Source organism: Eptesicus fuscus, chromosome 7 (assembly GCF_027574615.1).
Source record: "Eptesicus fuscus isolate TK198812 chromosome 7, DD_ASM_mEF_20220401, whole genome shotgun sequence".
NCBI lineage: Eukaryota > Metazoa > Chordata > Mammalia > Chiroptera > Vespertilionidae > Eptesicus > Eptesicus fuscus.
The window spans coordinates 64,807,096-64,821,372 of record NC_072479.1 but is presented as its reverse complement, the minus strand read 5'-3'; the positions used below and the strand labels follow the sequence as shown (position 1 = coordinate 64,821,372).

General features: G+C 41.6%; 1 pseudogene; it reads right to left on the bottom strand.

The window, feature by feature from the left end:
* Window positions 1–1,529: 1,529 nt before the first annotated feature.
* Window positions 1,530–2,392, bottom strand: LOC114231110 (serine/threonine-protein phosphatase 4 catalytic subunit-like; annotated as a pseudogene).
* Window positions 2,393–14,277: the final 11,885 nt, after the last annotated feature.

The following is a 14,277-nucleotide window of genomic DNA, read 5'->3' as shown; positions in this document are numbered from 1 at the left end:
ATGTCATTAAAATATACATTTTTGATTCTGCATTTTCCAATCCATGGTCCCATTATAATTTTTTAAAAAAATAGGAGTATTTATTAAAAGTTTTAAAAATATCATCTTCAAAGATATTTTTGAATTACCATTTCAAAATTATAATTCATAGTGCCAGACAATATTTAGCTTAGGGAACACATATTTCCTTATTAATATTCTCTAATAAGTTTATTGGTCTCATTGTTTAATGTTATAGGCAATATGATTTAGTGATTTGTTAATAACAATTTGGTCCAAATACTGCCTTAATTTCTTTCCCTAGCAATGGAATAATTTACTTAAAACAAGATAAATGCCAGTTTTTTCACAAATTCACCACGAAACTGCATATTTTAGGCTTACCACAAAACAGACAGCAGTGATATTTTAAAAGCCAATATGAACAACCAAGAATACAGAAGCCTCAAATGTCTCTTACAGAAGATGCCTGGCAGTGTGGCAAATTAAGCTAACCAGATGCTTGGCTTTCTACCACAATCACATAAAAAAATGAATAGAAGAAAAGGAAGAAAAATTAAACTAAAAAAAAATTAAATACATAGGTTAACTCAAAAGTAAGGTACCAAGTAAAAAATCTAAGCCCAATGGGTAAATATATTTATGTTTTAGATGCTTCCACAAGAGTTATGACCTACTGGCCCTAGAATTCTAAAATATGTGGAAGCAGAAGCTGAAACTGAGGGCTTTACATTAAATCTAGAGCCTTATAGAACTTTCCTGGCCCTAATAGGAGAAGAGGGGAAATGCCACACAGCAATCTGGGTAAGCAGTAATATGGCTGTTCCTGGTCAAGAACTTTTTATAAAAAGAGAAAAAAATCAGATTCGTAGGTGAAATAAAAATTCCAGTTAAGATGTAACCCCAGAATTGTCTTATTCTAAAACTCTGGTTCTTTGCTTTGGTTTATGCTGTCTCTTGTTTCTCTGAGTTGTCTGAAAGACTGACTGAAATATAGTAACACAGAATATTGAAATTAACTGTAGAGTTAATTCTAGGGAAACTTAAAGCCGGGCCTCTGATCACAAAGAATATGGAATAGAATAGTGTTATCTAAATTATAGTCCTTAGAGTCACATGTTTATGATTCTCCATATCTAAATAACTCCTGAACTGTAACTACTGTTAACATTACAATTATTACTATAAGTAATATTACCATTAATATTTTTCTCTAAATCTACTCACTGTTTTTCTTTTTTAAATTTACTCTTTTCATTTTTTTTCTTCTCAAACCTTTTATCAAAAAAGAAAGGAAAAAATTTATTGAAACTTAATGATTTCAAGTGGGGAGAAAAGAAAGGAGGAGAATGGAGCTGAAGCTCTGAGTCTCTCCAGAGAAAGGCCTCATCCTCACATGCCCTCTTTGAGGGGGTCAGCAGAGCAGGGGACAGCCTTCTGCCCCCAATGCCCAGTCTTCTATGGGGAAAGGGCAGAGTCACAGTGGTCTAAAGGCCAGAGCGGCCGGAGGCGGGCAGGGGTGGAAAGGGTCACAGGAAGTAGTCAGCATAGGTTTCTTGGCAGGGATGTCCCTGTCTCTTGAGGAGCAGCATGGAAGATGATGAGCTCTTTCTGGAGATGCTCATCCAACTCCAAGAGAGCTGCCACAGTCACACAGCAGTAACAGTAGTTGAGTGGCAACCATATAATGAGCAGTTTCATTGAGGTGCCACTTCTATCTCCAGTTGGTGGGGGTTGGGTGGCAGATCATGTCAGTGTCATTGCTTGCATGGTAATAGGCCACCATGTCACCGACAAAAACGCAGCTAGCCCCAGCCTGTTCTAAATTCAAGGTCAGACCAGAACAGGTCACATGTGCACCCATTGTGGAGCACTTCTTGCTTTTGCTCCATCCTCTGGATCTGGTCCAGGTTCTGGATGAGGAGGAGAGGCCCAATACACTTAAAAGATCTTGTCATCAATGATGGCCACAGGCTGAGGTTGTCAAAGATCTCAGGCAGTAGCGCCATGCGGTCACCCAGTGTATTTGGCAGACACTCATCAGAGAAGCAGGAGGCCCGGGTGATCAGGCAGCTCTCCTGGTTGCCTGGGATCAGGATGATAGCAGCAGGAGGTATGTTTCAACACCTTAGAAACCACAATCCATAAAGTCTCCCATGAACAGGTAGTTGCTCTCAGGAACATTGCTACCCACTCTGAACAGCTCCTCAAAGTCATAGACTTGTCTGTGGATGTTGTCACATACTGTGACTGGCCAGTCCACCCCTGCACATTGCTCTCCTCCACCAAGATCTCTCTGCCTAGTGCACAGGGCCTTGAGTTCACTCTCCCTGGTGGTCTTGCAGCGTGGAAGCTACTGAATCTGCGATTCCAGGTTGTTGATCTTCACCATGGTCCATCCTTCCCACTGCTGTGGTTCAGAAACAGGCACTCCCCCACCATGCTACACGGAGGTCCCCCCTCTGACTTTGACTCCACCTCTGGGGCTCCCTGTCTTCCTCCTTCCTTCTGCTTTGGCCCCTTGCCATGCTACTCAATCTTCCATCTGTACCTTTTAGTAATTTTTCTCCCTTTCCCCACCCCACTACTCTTGATTTCTGTTCATTTCTTCTTCAGATTTTGTTTATTATTTCTTTTTATTCTTTTTAAAAAATTGTTCTTAGTCCTACATTCCATCTCTTGCTCAAGATATTTCCCCAAATAAAACAGTCAACTTTCTAAAAACTGTTTACAGATGGCTACTATATTGGAATATTGTATTTAATAAAAAGGTAATTAGTAATATATCAATAATTAAAATAGAACATTTACTGAGAAGTTATTATATGCTGCACACTTTTCTATGTTCTTTACATGAATAGACTTATTTGGTCCTCCTAAAAATTATTACTAATCCACTTTATAAATAAGGAAATGGAAACCCAGAGACATTAAACATTTTGCACAAAATTATATAATTGATAAGTATTTGAGCCAAGATTCAAATGTTGACATTTTTACTCCAGAACTTATGTTCTTAATATTACACTATAATGTATTCAAAACAAGCATGTGAAAACTGTCCCTATTAAATCTCAGAAACACATACTGTGCTTTTCAAAGCAAATACTATGGAGAATTATAGTCCATGTAAAATGGCTTCATGTAAGTAACAAGAAAACAAAAATACCCACTTAGATGATCCTATGTGAGTAATAAGGCAATAAAATTATAGCAAGAAGTATGAATATAATGGATGAAAGTTTGTTTTATATTATTGTCTTTTGAATTTGAATGAAGGTGGTTTTGAATTCTTTTGAAAATCAACAATGGCATGAACATTTCCTTTCATTTAAATTAATGACTTTGGCCATGTTTTCAATGAAAGTTAAAAATAGAAAGTATGACACATTGTATATGCATTCTTCTTTTTTCTAATTACTAGTTGGCCAAGGAAGAGTGTTTAATATGTAATTAAAAATTTCAGAGAATTGAAATTGATTCTGGAAGGTAATTTTGTGCAGTTATTATTAACTTTTCCAACAGGGTGGATATATATATAAAATTTGTTATCCCCTGGACCAGAAGGGGCACTTTCCTTTTGTCTAGGTGCTCTGCATTCAATGTCAATAAATATTGACCAAATTTATGGTAGTCAAATACAGACAAAACAGTTCTATAAATGCTAATAGTAACACGTTTTATGCACTTTAACTTGCAAATTGAATAGGCAACTTCCTACAAGAGTATTTTTTAAATAACAAAAATCATCTATGCAGACTCTAGAAAAGGTGTTAAAAAAAGCTGAGTTAAGGGAGGGAAAAGGTGAGAACAATTATTTATCTTTAGAGCATAACAAATAATCATGATGTAAATTAGGTTCTTTAGATAGAGAATAAATTAGCACTCAACTTAACATAGTAAATTAAACACAAACTACCCTCATGACATCAGAAGTAAGAGAAGATGAATGTATTTGTTTGCATTCCTGTCTTGGGCAGATCTGAATGTGCAATGATGAAAAAGATTGATGGTGGTTAGAACCTAAATTTTGTTTTCCACCTTCCTTTTTCATATGCTTTGCTTCACTAATGTGTTTTCTTCTTACTGCTCTGCCTTAAGATGCCTTAATTCTTTGATATGTTATCACATTCCAACAGAAGAACAACCTAACCAAAGTCTAATAATTCTGCAATATAGGAAAAAGTACGTTTGCTTTAAAGAACTCTTCCTAATCTACCAGAAAATATTTTACAAAAGAGAAAGTTGTTTCTACCAGAGTGAGATTGTGTCTTATTTTTCTAGACCCTGAAGTTTTGAATTTCCTGAATTATGTATGATTCATGGAAATAAACAAGATTTCTCTAGTTCAAATGTGAAGATGAAATTAATTTGAGAACTTTGTGACATTTTCAATGTGCACATCAAGGATTAGGAAATATATAAGGCAGGAAACAAATGCCAAAGAGAGAACAATTGTGGTTACTAAACATTGCATAGCACATAGGTTTTTATGCTGTTTATACATCTGCAACTGCTAGGATTTGAGCTTATATAAAAAATTATGGAATGTGCTGAGCTGAATTATTAAGTATGTGTGGGTATAAATAAGTCGTTTTAAAAATATCATGTTGAAAGAAGTTGAGTTTTTAATTATCAGTGATGAAGAAGAATAGTGACAAAATGACTCCACTCCCTACTAGGTAAACTTTCATTTTAACAAATTTGAAATATTTGCATTTGACATCTAAAGCCAGACTAGATGACAGACATCTACACCAGGCGATTAAATGTAAAGGCAGAGACATCTATATTTTAGGTACTGGAATGTTACAGAACCCAATTTAAGCTGATTTTATAATATTGAATATGTATTACATGCCTGGCAGTGAACACTCCAGTAATTTAATAAAGTGTCTTTCCATTATAGAAACCTATTTCTAGGAAGTTGAATTTCCTATGGAATTCTGCACAAACACCCTTTCAAAATGTTACTTCTTGTCTCTTCTGAGAGGATTACGGATATTGCAATATGTAATCTGATTCTTTCAGAGTATATGAGCCTGCTCTCACTTATTTCAAATGTTGATATAATAGTTTCTTATTTTGAGTTTTTCTACTGTAATATGATGCTCATAATAAAAAAAATCATGGCTGAATTTCTATGCAGCAAAATATTTCTATTATTATTTAAATCTAGCTTTCTGCTTATTGTTTCAGTGAATAATCCATAATATTTTATTTTCCACAGTTCATTCTTTTTAATGACTGTAAAATCTATTAGATGAATATATTATATATTATTTATCTATCTATTTGTATTAGGTTTTTCTAATTTTTTTCCAGCTTCACTGAGATATAATTGACATATAACATTGCATAAGATAAAGGTGTATGTGCATTGATTTGATACACTTATCCTATATAATAAAGAGGTAATATGCAAATTAACCCTCACACCATCACAAGATGGCTGCACCCACAGCAGAGGTGGGGTTCCTGTAACACAAGATGGCTGGGCCTACAGTAGAGGCAGGGTTCCCATTACGAGGGACCTGAGGCTGCATGGTGCTGGGCCAAGCCGGGCCAGGGGACCTGAGGCCGCGCTCCCCGCCCAGCAGGGCTTGACAGGGGGACCTCAGGCCACACCCCTGGCCAGGCAGGGCTTAACGGGTGACCTTAGGCCATGCCCCCCACTTGGCGGGGCTTGACGGGGAACCTGAGGCTGCGCCCCCTGCCTGGCAGGGCTTGACAGGGGTGAGGCTGGCCAGGTCTGGATCTCTTCCAATGGGTCTGTGGCCAGCCGGGTCTGGGTCTTGCGCCATTTCAAGGCACGCATGGGTGGGTGAGAACTTGACTCTGGGTCCTGTGGTGCGCCCCACCCAGACTCTGACAGGAGGAAGATTTTCATATACATTTTACTAATTTTCTTTCATCTTTAACACTTCTATTATAGAGAAAGGGCAAATAGCAATATTAAAATATTTCCTCTAATTAATTCCCTTTAATGTGTACAAATTTTGTGCACTGGGCCACTAGTATAGTATAAAGTAATTACTACCATACCTTTGGCTAACAATCCCATCTGTCTCATTTCTTTCTTTGTAGTGAAAACATTTAAGATCTACTCTGTTAATTATATAGTACAGCACTGTTAATTATAGTCACCATGGTGTATTTTAGATACCCAGAACTTATTCATTGTAAAACTGTAAGTTTGTACCCTTTGGCCAACATCTCCCCATTTCCCCCAACCCCCAGCTCCTGGTGACTTTGATATGTTATCACACTCCAACAGAAGAACAACCTAACCAAAGTCTAATAATTCTACTCTCTTTTTCTATGAGTTTACCTTTTTTAGATTTCACATACAAGTGATATCATGAAGTATTTTGATTTCTCTGACTTATTTCTTTTAGCATAATACCTTCAAGATTCATCCATCCATGTTGTTCCACATTGCAGGATTTTCTTCTTTCTCATAGCTGAGTAATATTCCATTGTCTATGTGTATATACTACATGGAATATGAATATATATGTATATTTCACATCTTTATCATTCATCTTTTGAAGGTGAATGGTAGGGAAATAAAAGAATGGAGGAGGAATTACAAGTAAACCCTTCATGTTTGAACATTTAAGATTATGTTAGAAAATTATGGGAGTTATTGAGGTATAACTGACATACAATAAAATCATATTATTAAAATAATTTGATGAATTTTGTTAAATGTATATTCCTGTGAAACCATCTGCACAATCAATATAATGAATAATTGTATCCATCGCCCCTTAAAGTTTTCTCACACCCTTTGTAATTAATTCCTTTGACCTGTCGCCCCAGAGCCATCACTGGTATAGTTGTTCCCATGTACACAATGTTTCTTTTTTGTCTAGCTGCTTTTAAGATTTTTCTATTTGTCTCTGGTTTTAAGTCATTTGATTGTGATGTGCCTTGGTGTCAATTTCTTCATATTTCTTGTGATGAGCTTTGTTGCACTTCTATGAACTGGAAGTTTATTATTTTTATCTAATTTAAAAGTTAGGGGCCATTATTTTTTTACATATATTTTTTTTTGCTGGTTTCCTCCCACTGCACCAGGGACTCCAACTATTAAGCTGTTTCAAGTTGTCCCACAGCTCACTGATGCACAATTGTTGCTTTTTTTCCATATATTTCCTGTGTGTAATTTTGCATAGATTATTGTTATGTATTCAAGTTTACTGTTTCTTCTGCAACATCTAATATCCTATTAATTGCACCTATTTTATTTTTCTTCCCTGGAATGTTATTATGTTCTCTCTAGAATGTTAGAATTTCCATTTTGTTCATTTTTATTTTATTTTCTGTGTCTTGTTAGCACTCATGCTTTCTTAAACTATAGAATATAGCTATAAAAGTTGTTTTTTTTTTGTTTTTGTTGTTGTTTTTTACTACTTAACTTACTAATAGAAATTACTGCCAGCTGCGTAATTTCTGGATCTGTTTCTATTAATTGATTTTTCCTCACATTCTGGATAATGTTACTGTTTCTTTGCACACAGTAATTTTTTATTGAATGCTAACTTGTCAAGTGCTGGATAATTTTATTCTTCTTTAATTATTTTGGGCTTTGTTCTGAGACTCATATAATAACTTGGAAGCAAGTTTGACCCTTTGGAGGGTTTTTTTTTTATTAAATCTGGGATAGGCATGGCTAGAGCATCCTGTATTGTTCATGTCTATTTAAGTCATTTGTCTGCTTTTCTGTTGGATTACCTACCTTTTCCTTAATGATTTTTAGGATACATATTCATACTCTGGGTGAGCCATTTATTGAATATATATAGGAAATATTTTCTTCCACTCTGTGGCATGCTTTTTAATGTTCCCTCAGTTAAAATGTTGTTTCCTGAGAAAGAACATAAGCATTTTCTTCCCGGAATAGGGGTGTCTGCATTGGAACAGGGAGACAAATAGAGTTTCCATTACCAGCTCATTGTGTTGGGAAGTTACTGGAGCCCTTCCTGGTGTCTGTTCAGTCGTAGCATGATCACGCTGTTCCCTTTGCGGCTGCCGGGATTGATTGGTCCTGTATAGAAAAGTAAAGCCAAGCTTTCCCTATGACACGTGTTTGCCTAGAATGGGCTCTACAGATATCATTAAAAAAAAATCTCTGGAGATCATTCACTAAGAAACATCATAAAACAAATGCACCAGTCTTCCTTTTTATTAAAAACATACTTTTGAAGATTAATGTTTATTCAGAGATGAAAATGCCTGTAAGAATATGTTCCTAGAAATATGAATCACCTAGTGCTTTGGCTTTTCATAAAAATAGAAGAAGAAAGAAAGAAAATGAATCTTTCTGCTTAAATGCATTTGAATGGGAACTTGTTATATTAGCTATTTGTGTTTAAAGGGAAAAGGGTTAATTAAATTGCTCCAATTTAATGGCATTAGATTAGGTAATTTCCATTTCTTTGTCCAAATAATTTCCAAATATTCATTATTTCCAATTGATAAGGACTGGGGAATTGACCTCCTTCCCTCCTCCTCTACCTTCCATTCCAGGTAACATTAATTCATTTCTCTTTTCAGAAATAATTGCCTACTCTGATACAAGACATACCTAACTAGTCAATAGCTCCCCCAAAGGAGTCTATAATCTAAATGGAAGAGCTATGAATAAATAGAAAACAGAGATCAGTACAGTCCCTCAGCACCAGGTGCTGCGGATCTACCTTGTTAGGGATGGATGCTTAGAGGAAGAGACATCTAACCTGACTTTTGTATAAGATTTTCAAGCCTTGTATCTTAGCATGCAATAAAGTCAATGGAGTCTCTCTAAGGCAGGACATGGTTGTCTTTTCTAAGTAAATGAATATTGGAGATCTTTAAGTATGATTGTCTCTGCTGCGTATGGGGAATGGAGGTGGAAAGGAGTAGGAGGAAAGAAGAAATCTGCAGAGAATTATCTAGGATTTTAAATATATATATTCTTAATGATTTTTAGAGGAAGAAGAAATGAGAGAGAGAGAGAAAGAGAGAGAGAGAGAGAGAGAGAGAGAGAGAGAAACATCAATGTGTGAGAGAAACATCGACTGGCTGCCTCCTGCACACCCCGCACTGGGAAGTGAACCTGTATCTGGGCATGCGCCCTGACTGGGAATCAAACTGGTTACCTTTTGGTGCATGGGGTGATGCTCAACCAATTGAGTCACCAGCTAGGGCTAAATAGGTGTTTTGTGTTGGTTTTTTTTTTTTTAAAAAAAACCTATATAAAACAGAGGAGTAAATTATCACTAGTCACCATCATCATCATCCTGACCAACATAAAAACTACCTTTATTGACCTTCAACTCTATCCTGGGTGACCTACATGCATTGAAACCTAGTGTCCATAATGACCCTGTTTACTGTCTTGCTGCCAGTAACTAGCAGAGCAAGGACTGGATTCCAAATCGGTCTTTAAAAGATGCTTCATGTCCTTCGGTTTCTCAGAGATCAGCCTGGGTGGTCCATTCCAATCCCGTACACTGGGAGTAAAGGAACTATCTAATGGCACAACTCGAGGGCACAGATACATAAGAGACATGAATAAGGGTCAGACAAGTCAAGTCTTTTCTATCTAGGAACTAAAAGAGCTGCTAAATGTATTAGATAATTTAGAGGAGACTGGTTTGTTAGCTATTTGTGTTTAAAGGGAAAAGGGTTAATTAAATTGCTCCAATTTAATGGCATTAGATTAGGTAATTTCCATTTCTTTGTCCAAATAATTTCCAAATATTCATTATTAGGAATGTAGAAACTTAATGTAATGTAGAAACTTCAAGTGGCAGGGCCTACACAGAACACCCTGAGAGTAAATGGAGGGATGGGGGTAGGGGCTGGTGAATGTGCCTGGAGCGATTGCCTAGTGCCTTTATTAAATTAGCTAAGCAATGTAAAACCATAGTCGTTACATATCTTCACTCTGTAGTTTGAAAAGGAGCAGGATATGCCATCCCAAATTATGCACAAAGATTATTTTGAGCTGAAGGCAACTGAGAATCAACAGATGCAGGAAGGGTTCTCTGCTCTCCCCTCCTTGTCAGCCTAAAATCAGGGCATAAGTTTTCCTTTGAGGAAGGTGCCCAGGAAAAGGAGACCTACCCTTATCACTGGAAACAGGGAATCACACCGAGATGAATCTGTATAAAGAACATAACTAAAATATCCCTTATATTTCATTTTATTTACCCCCTATATGTTTCCTAGTCATTTTCTCACAATTTATTGCCCCTAGAAGCGAACCCCCTTTTTTCTAGTCACTTACCCGCAATTTATTGCCCTTTGTTAAAATGGTATAGTTTAAGCCCCTAAGTCTAACAACTTGAGTTTTCACTTTTTTCTGTGAAACTACAATGCACATAAAATTATTAACATCAATAAACATCGGGGTAGAAGATGGAGGCCGGCAGTATGGAAGTGAGGGAGAGGATATGAGTGAGTGAGGAGGTGAAAGGAGAGTGTGTGGATGTGTGTGATGTGTGTGTGTGAGTGAGTGAGGGACAGTTAAATCCAGCAGGAGTAGCAAAGGCTGGCAGACCAGACTCTCCTGAACAGGGAGCACCTACCACCTCTGCGGACACTCCCCGGGCTGCGAGGCTCGGGCACGGAGCCCATGCCATCTTGAAGGGGAGAGCGGCTTCTTCTAGGAACTCATCAGCACCACCACCCAGACAGGCCTTGGACACTGCCCGCAACACTGCAGCCACTCCAGCCCAAATCCTGCTGCCCCACCTGCAGACCTGCAGACCCGAGGACTTCCACCTCCAAGGGTGCACGGCTTCCACAGCAGTAAGTGTGACTTCCCACCTCCCCAGCAGCAGACCTCTGGATGCCACAGTCACGCTTTTCAGCATGCAGGCCTTCTGAGCCCACCGCTCCACAGGCCGCTCTTGTGTGCCGCTGTGAGCCCCAGCTGGTCATGCTATTATACAAAGAAGGGCGCACTGCCCTGGCAATAGAAATTCTGAATTCCCCCTTCCTGGATACCTGCCCACAGACACCTTGATCGTGCGGTTTCAGCGCTAGGGCCCCTCTGAGTGCGGGAGTGCACCACCCCGGCAAACGCATCACAGGTGCCTTTGCGACTGCCACTGGGCACACAGGAATCCAACCATGGGCACAAGGCCCCGGCAGTAGAATTTCGGACTTCCCCCACTCCCGGCTGCCTGCCCACAGACACCTCAGTCATGTGGCTTCAGCGCAAGGGCCTCTCTGAGTGCACCGCCCTGGCAAACGGCCCCGGGGTACCTCTGTGAGCCGCCACTGGGCACACACAAATCTGACCATGCGCACAGCAGCAAAAACTGAGTCTTCCCACTCCCCAGCTGCCGACCTCTGGACACCAACCACAGTCGCACTTTTCCAGCATGCAGGCCTCCTGAGCCCAAGGCTGCAAAGGGTGTGCCTCTGTGAGCCCCTGCTGGATGCACTCTTATTCAAACAAGGACACACTGTCCAGGCAGTAGAAATTCTGCATTCCCCCTCCTGGACACCTGCCCACAGACACCTCAGTCACGCGGCTTCAGCACCAGGGACCCTCTGAGTGTGTGAGTGCGCCACCCTGGCAAACAGACCGCGGGTGCTTCTGTGAGCCACCACTGGGCGCGTGTGAACCCAACCACAGGGACAAGGCCCCGACAGTAGAATTTTGGACTTCCTCCACTCCGGCTGCCTGCCCACGGACACCTCAGTCACACGGCTTCAGTGCAAGGGCCTCTCTGAGTGCACCACTCTGGCAAACGGTCCCAGGGTACCTCTGTGAGCCGCCACAGGGTGTACGTGAATCCAACCAAGGGCTCAAGACCCTGAGAGCAAAAACTGAGTCTTCCCACTTCACAGCTGCCAACCTCTGGACACTACAGTCACGCTTTTCCAGAGCACAGGCCTCCTGAGCCAAGGCCACAAAGGCGGCTCTAGGGTGCCTCTGTGAGCCCCCGCTAGGCGCCCTCATATCCAAATAAGGGCACACAGCTCCGGCAGTAGAAATTCTGACTTCCCCCACTCCTGGCTGCGGGACCACAGACACCTTGGTCGTGCGGCTTCAGCGCCAGGGCTGGAGCTGAGCACATGCAAATCCAACCAAGGGCACAAAACCTCAGCAGCAGAAACTGAGTCTTCCCACTCCACAGCTGCCAACCTCCAGACACCACAGTCGTGCCTTTCTGGAGCACAGGCCTCCTGAGCCCCACCACCCTGACAGACAGCTCCTGGATGCCTCTGCGAGCACCCGCTGGGCACGCACGACTTCAACCAAGGGTGCAAGGCAGCAAAAATTGGGACATCCGCCTCCCCGGCTGCTGACCTCTGGATACTGTAGTTGCGCCCTTCTAGCACGCAGGCCTACTGAGCCCACTGCCCCTATAGGCAGCTCCTGGGTGCCTCCTTGAGCCCCGGCTGGGCGTGCTTATATCCAGACAAGGGCACACGGCCCCGGCATTAGAAATTTGGACTTCGCCTTTCCCGGCTGCCTACCCACAGACACCGTGGTCAAGTGGTTTCGGCACGCAGGTCCCCTGAGGCTACTGCCCCAGCAGGCGACTCCTGGGTGCCTCTGTGAGCTGCCACTAGGTGCACTCATATCCAACCAAGGGATCAAGGCCCCGGCGGCAGAAATTTGGACTTCCCCCTCCTCAGCTGCCAACCTCCAGGCACTGCAGTCACACTGATCCAGCGCACAAGCCCCCTGAGCCCACTGCCCTGGCAGGCGGCCCCTGGGTGCTTCTCTGAGCTGCTGCAAGGCACAACTCTGGCCACTGGCATCCAGTCCCTGTGGTAGAACCACTCCAGCACAAGGGCCCCCCTGAGCCCGTTGCCCCGGCAGACAGCTCCTGGGCACCTCTGTAAGCAGCCATTGGGCATGCATATCCAACCAATGGCGCACATCCCCCAAAGCAGAAACTGGGACTTCTCCCTTCATGGGGCTGGTGGCACACCACAATCGCTCCAATCCAGCATGTGGGTCCCACAAGCACAGACCCCTTGCAGACGGCTCCTGGGCCCCCTTGTGTGCTGCCTCTGGGCATGTGCCTCTCCAATCAAAGGTACATGGCTCCCTCAGTAGGATCCACAACATCCCCGTCCAGGCTACCTACCTCTGGACAGCCTGGTGAGTTACTGAGGTCTTGCCTCCCTGGACAAGGTCACATTGTTTCAGCCACAGACCTCGAGATTTCCACACCCCCAGCTGCTGGATCCTGAACCCCCTTGTGATTCAGAGAGGGAAATCAATTTGGCCAGAGTCCCACTGCCTCAACCACAGACTACAAGACACCGCCCCCCCCCCACTGTGATGGGCTCCAGGCCCTTCGTAGTGAGTTGCAGAGAGACACTAATCCAGTAAGAATCACACCACACAGGCCAAGTCACAGTACGTGAACCTCAGGCCCAGAGACCCCTTCCTCCTATGCCATGGATTCTGGGAACCCACAGTGAGCACATACCAGTGAGAACTCAGACAACCTTTTCTACAAGAGCTGGAACCATAATCATATCCAAAACAACTTGCACAACAAAGCCAGGGGTGAGTCACATTGCCAACCTGTGACAAGACTTCATCCACTAATAAGAAACAAACATGCAAGATCCGACTACATCAAGAGAACCCAAAGAGCTCAAGTAGGGAACTCCGCTAGATCACCAATCCCAGGAAACCTTAGAAATCACACCAGTAGCAACACCCCCAAAAGAAACTGGGTAGCAAAGCAGTTGGCTCTAGGAAACAGAAACAATTAAAATGTTCCAGCAAAACATGGGGAGATGAAAAAAACACACAAAAACAATCCCCAATGGAAAGATAAAGAGGAATCTCCAGAAAGGGAGTTAAATGAAATGGAGGCAAGTAACATGTCAGAGAAAGAATTCTGAGTAATGGTTATAAGGATGCTCAAATGGCTGGATAACAAATACACACAACTCAATGAGAATTATAAGGAGCTGAATGAGAATGTCACCAATATGAAAAGGAACCAAGAGGAAATGAAGAATGACATAGCTGCAATAAAGAACACAATGAAAGGCTTAAACAGAAGACTAGAAGAGGCTGAGGACCGCATCAGCAAATTAGGAGACAAGGTAGGAAAAAAACACTCAAATACAGCAGCAACTGGAAAGAAAACTTAAAAAGCAAGAGGAGAGCCTAAGGGAGCTTTGGGACAACACAAAACGAAACAACATCCACATAATAGGGGTACCAGAAGGAGAGGAAATGGAGCAAGGAATAGAAAACCTGTTTGAAGAAATAATGACAGAAAACTTCCCTGATAT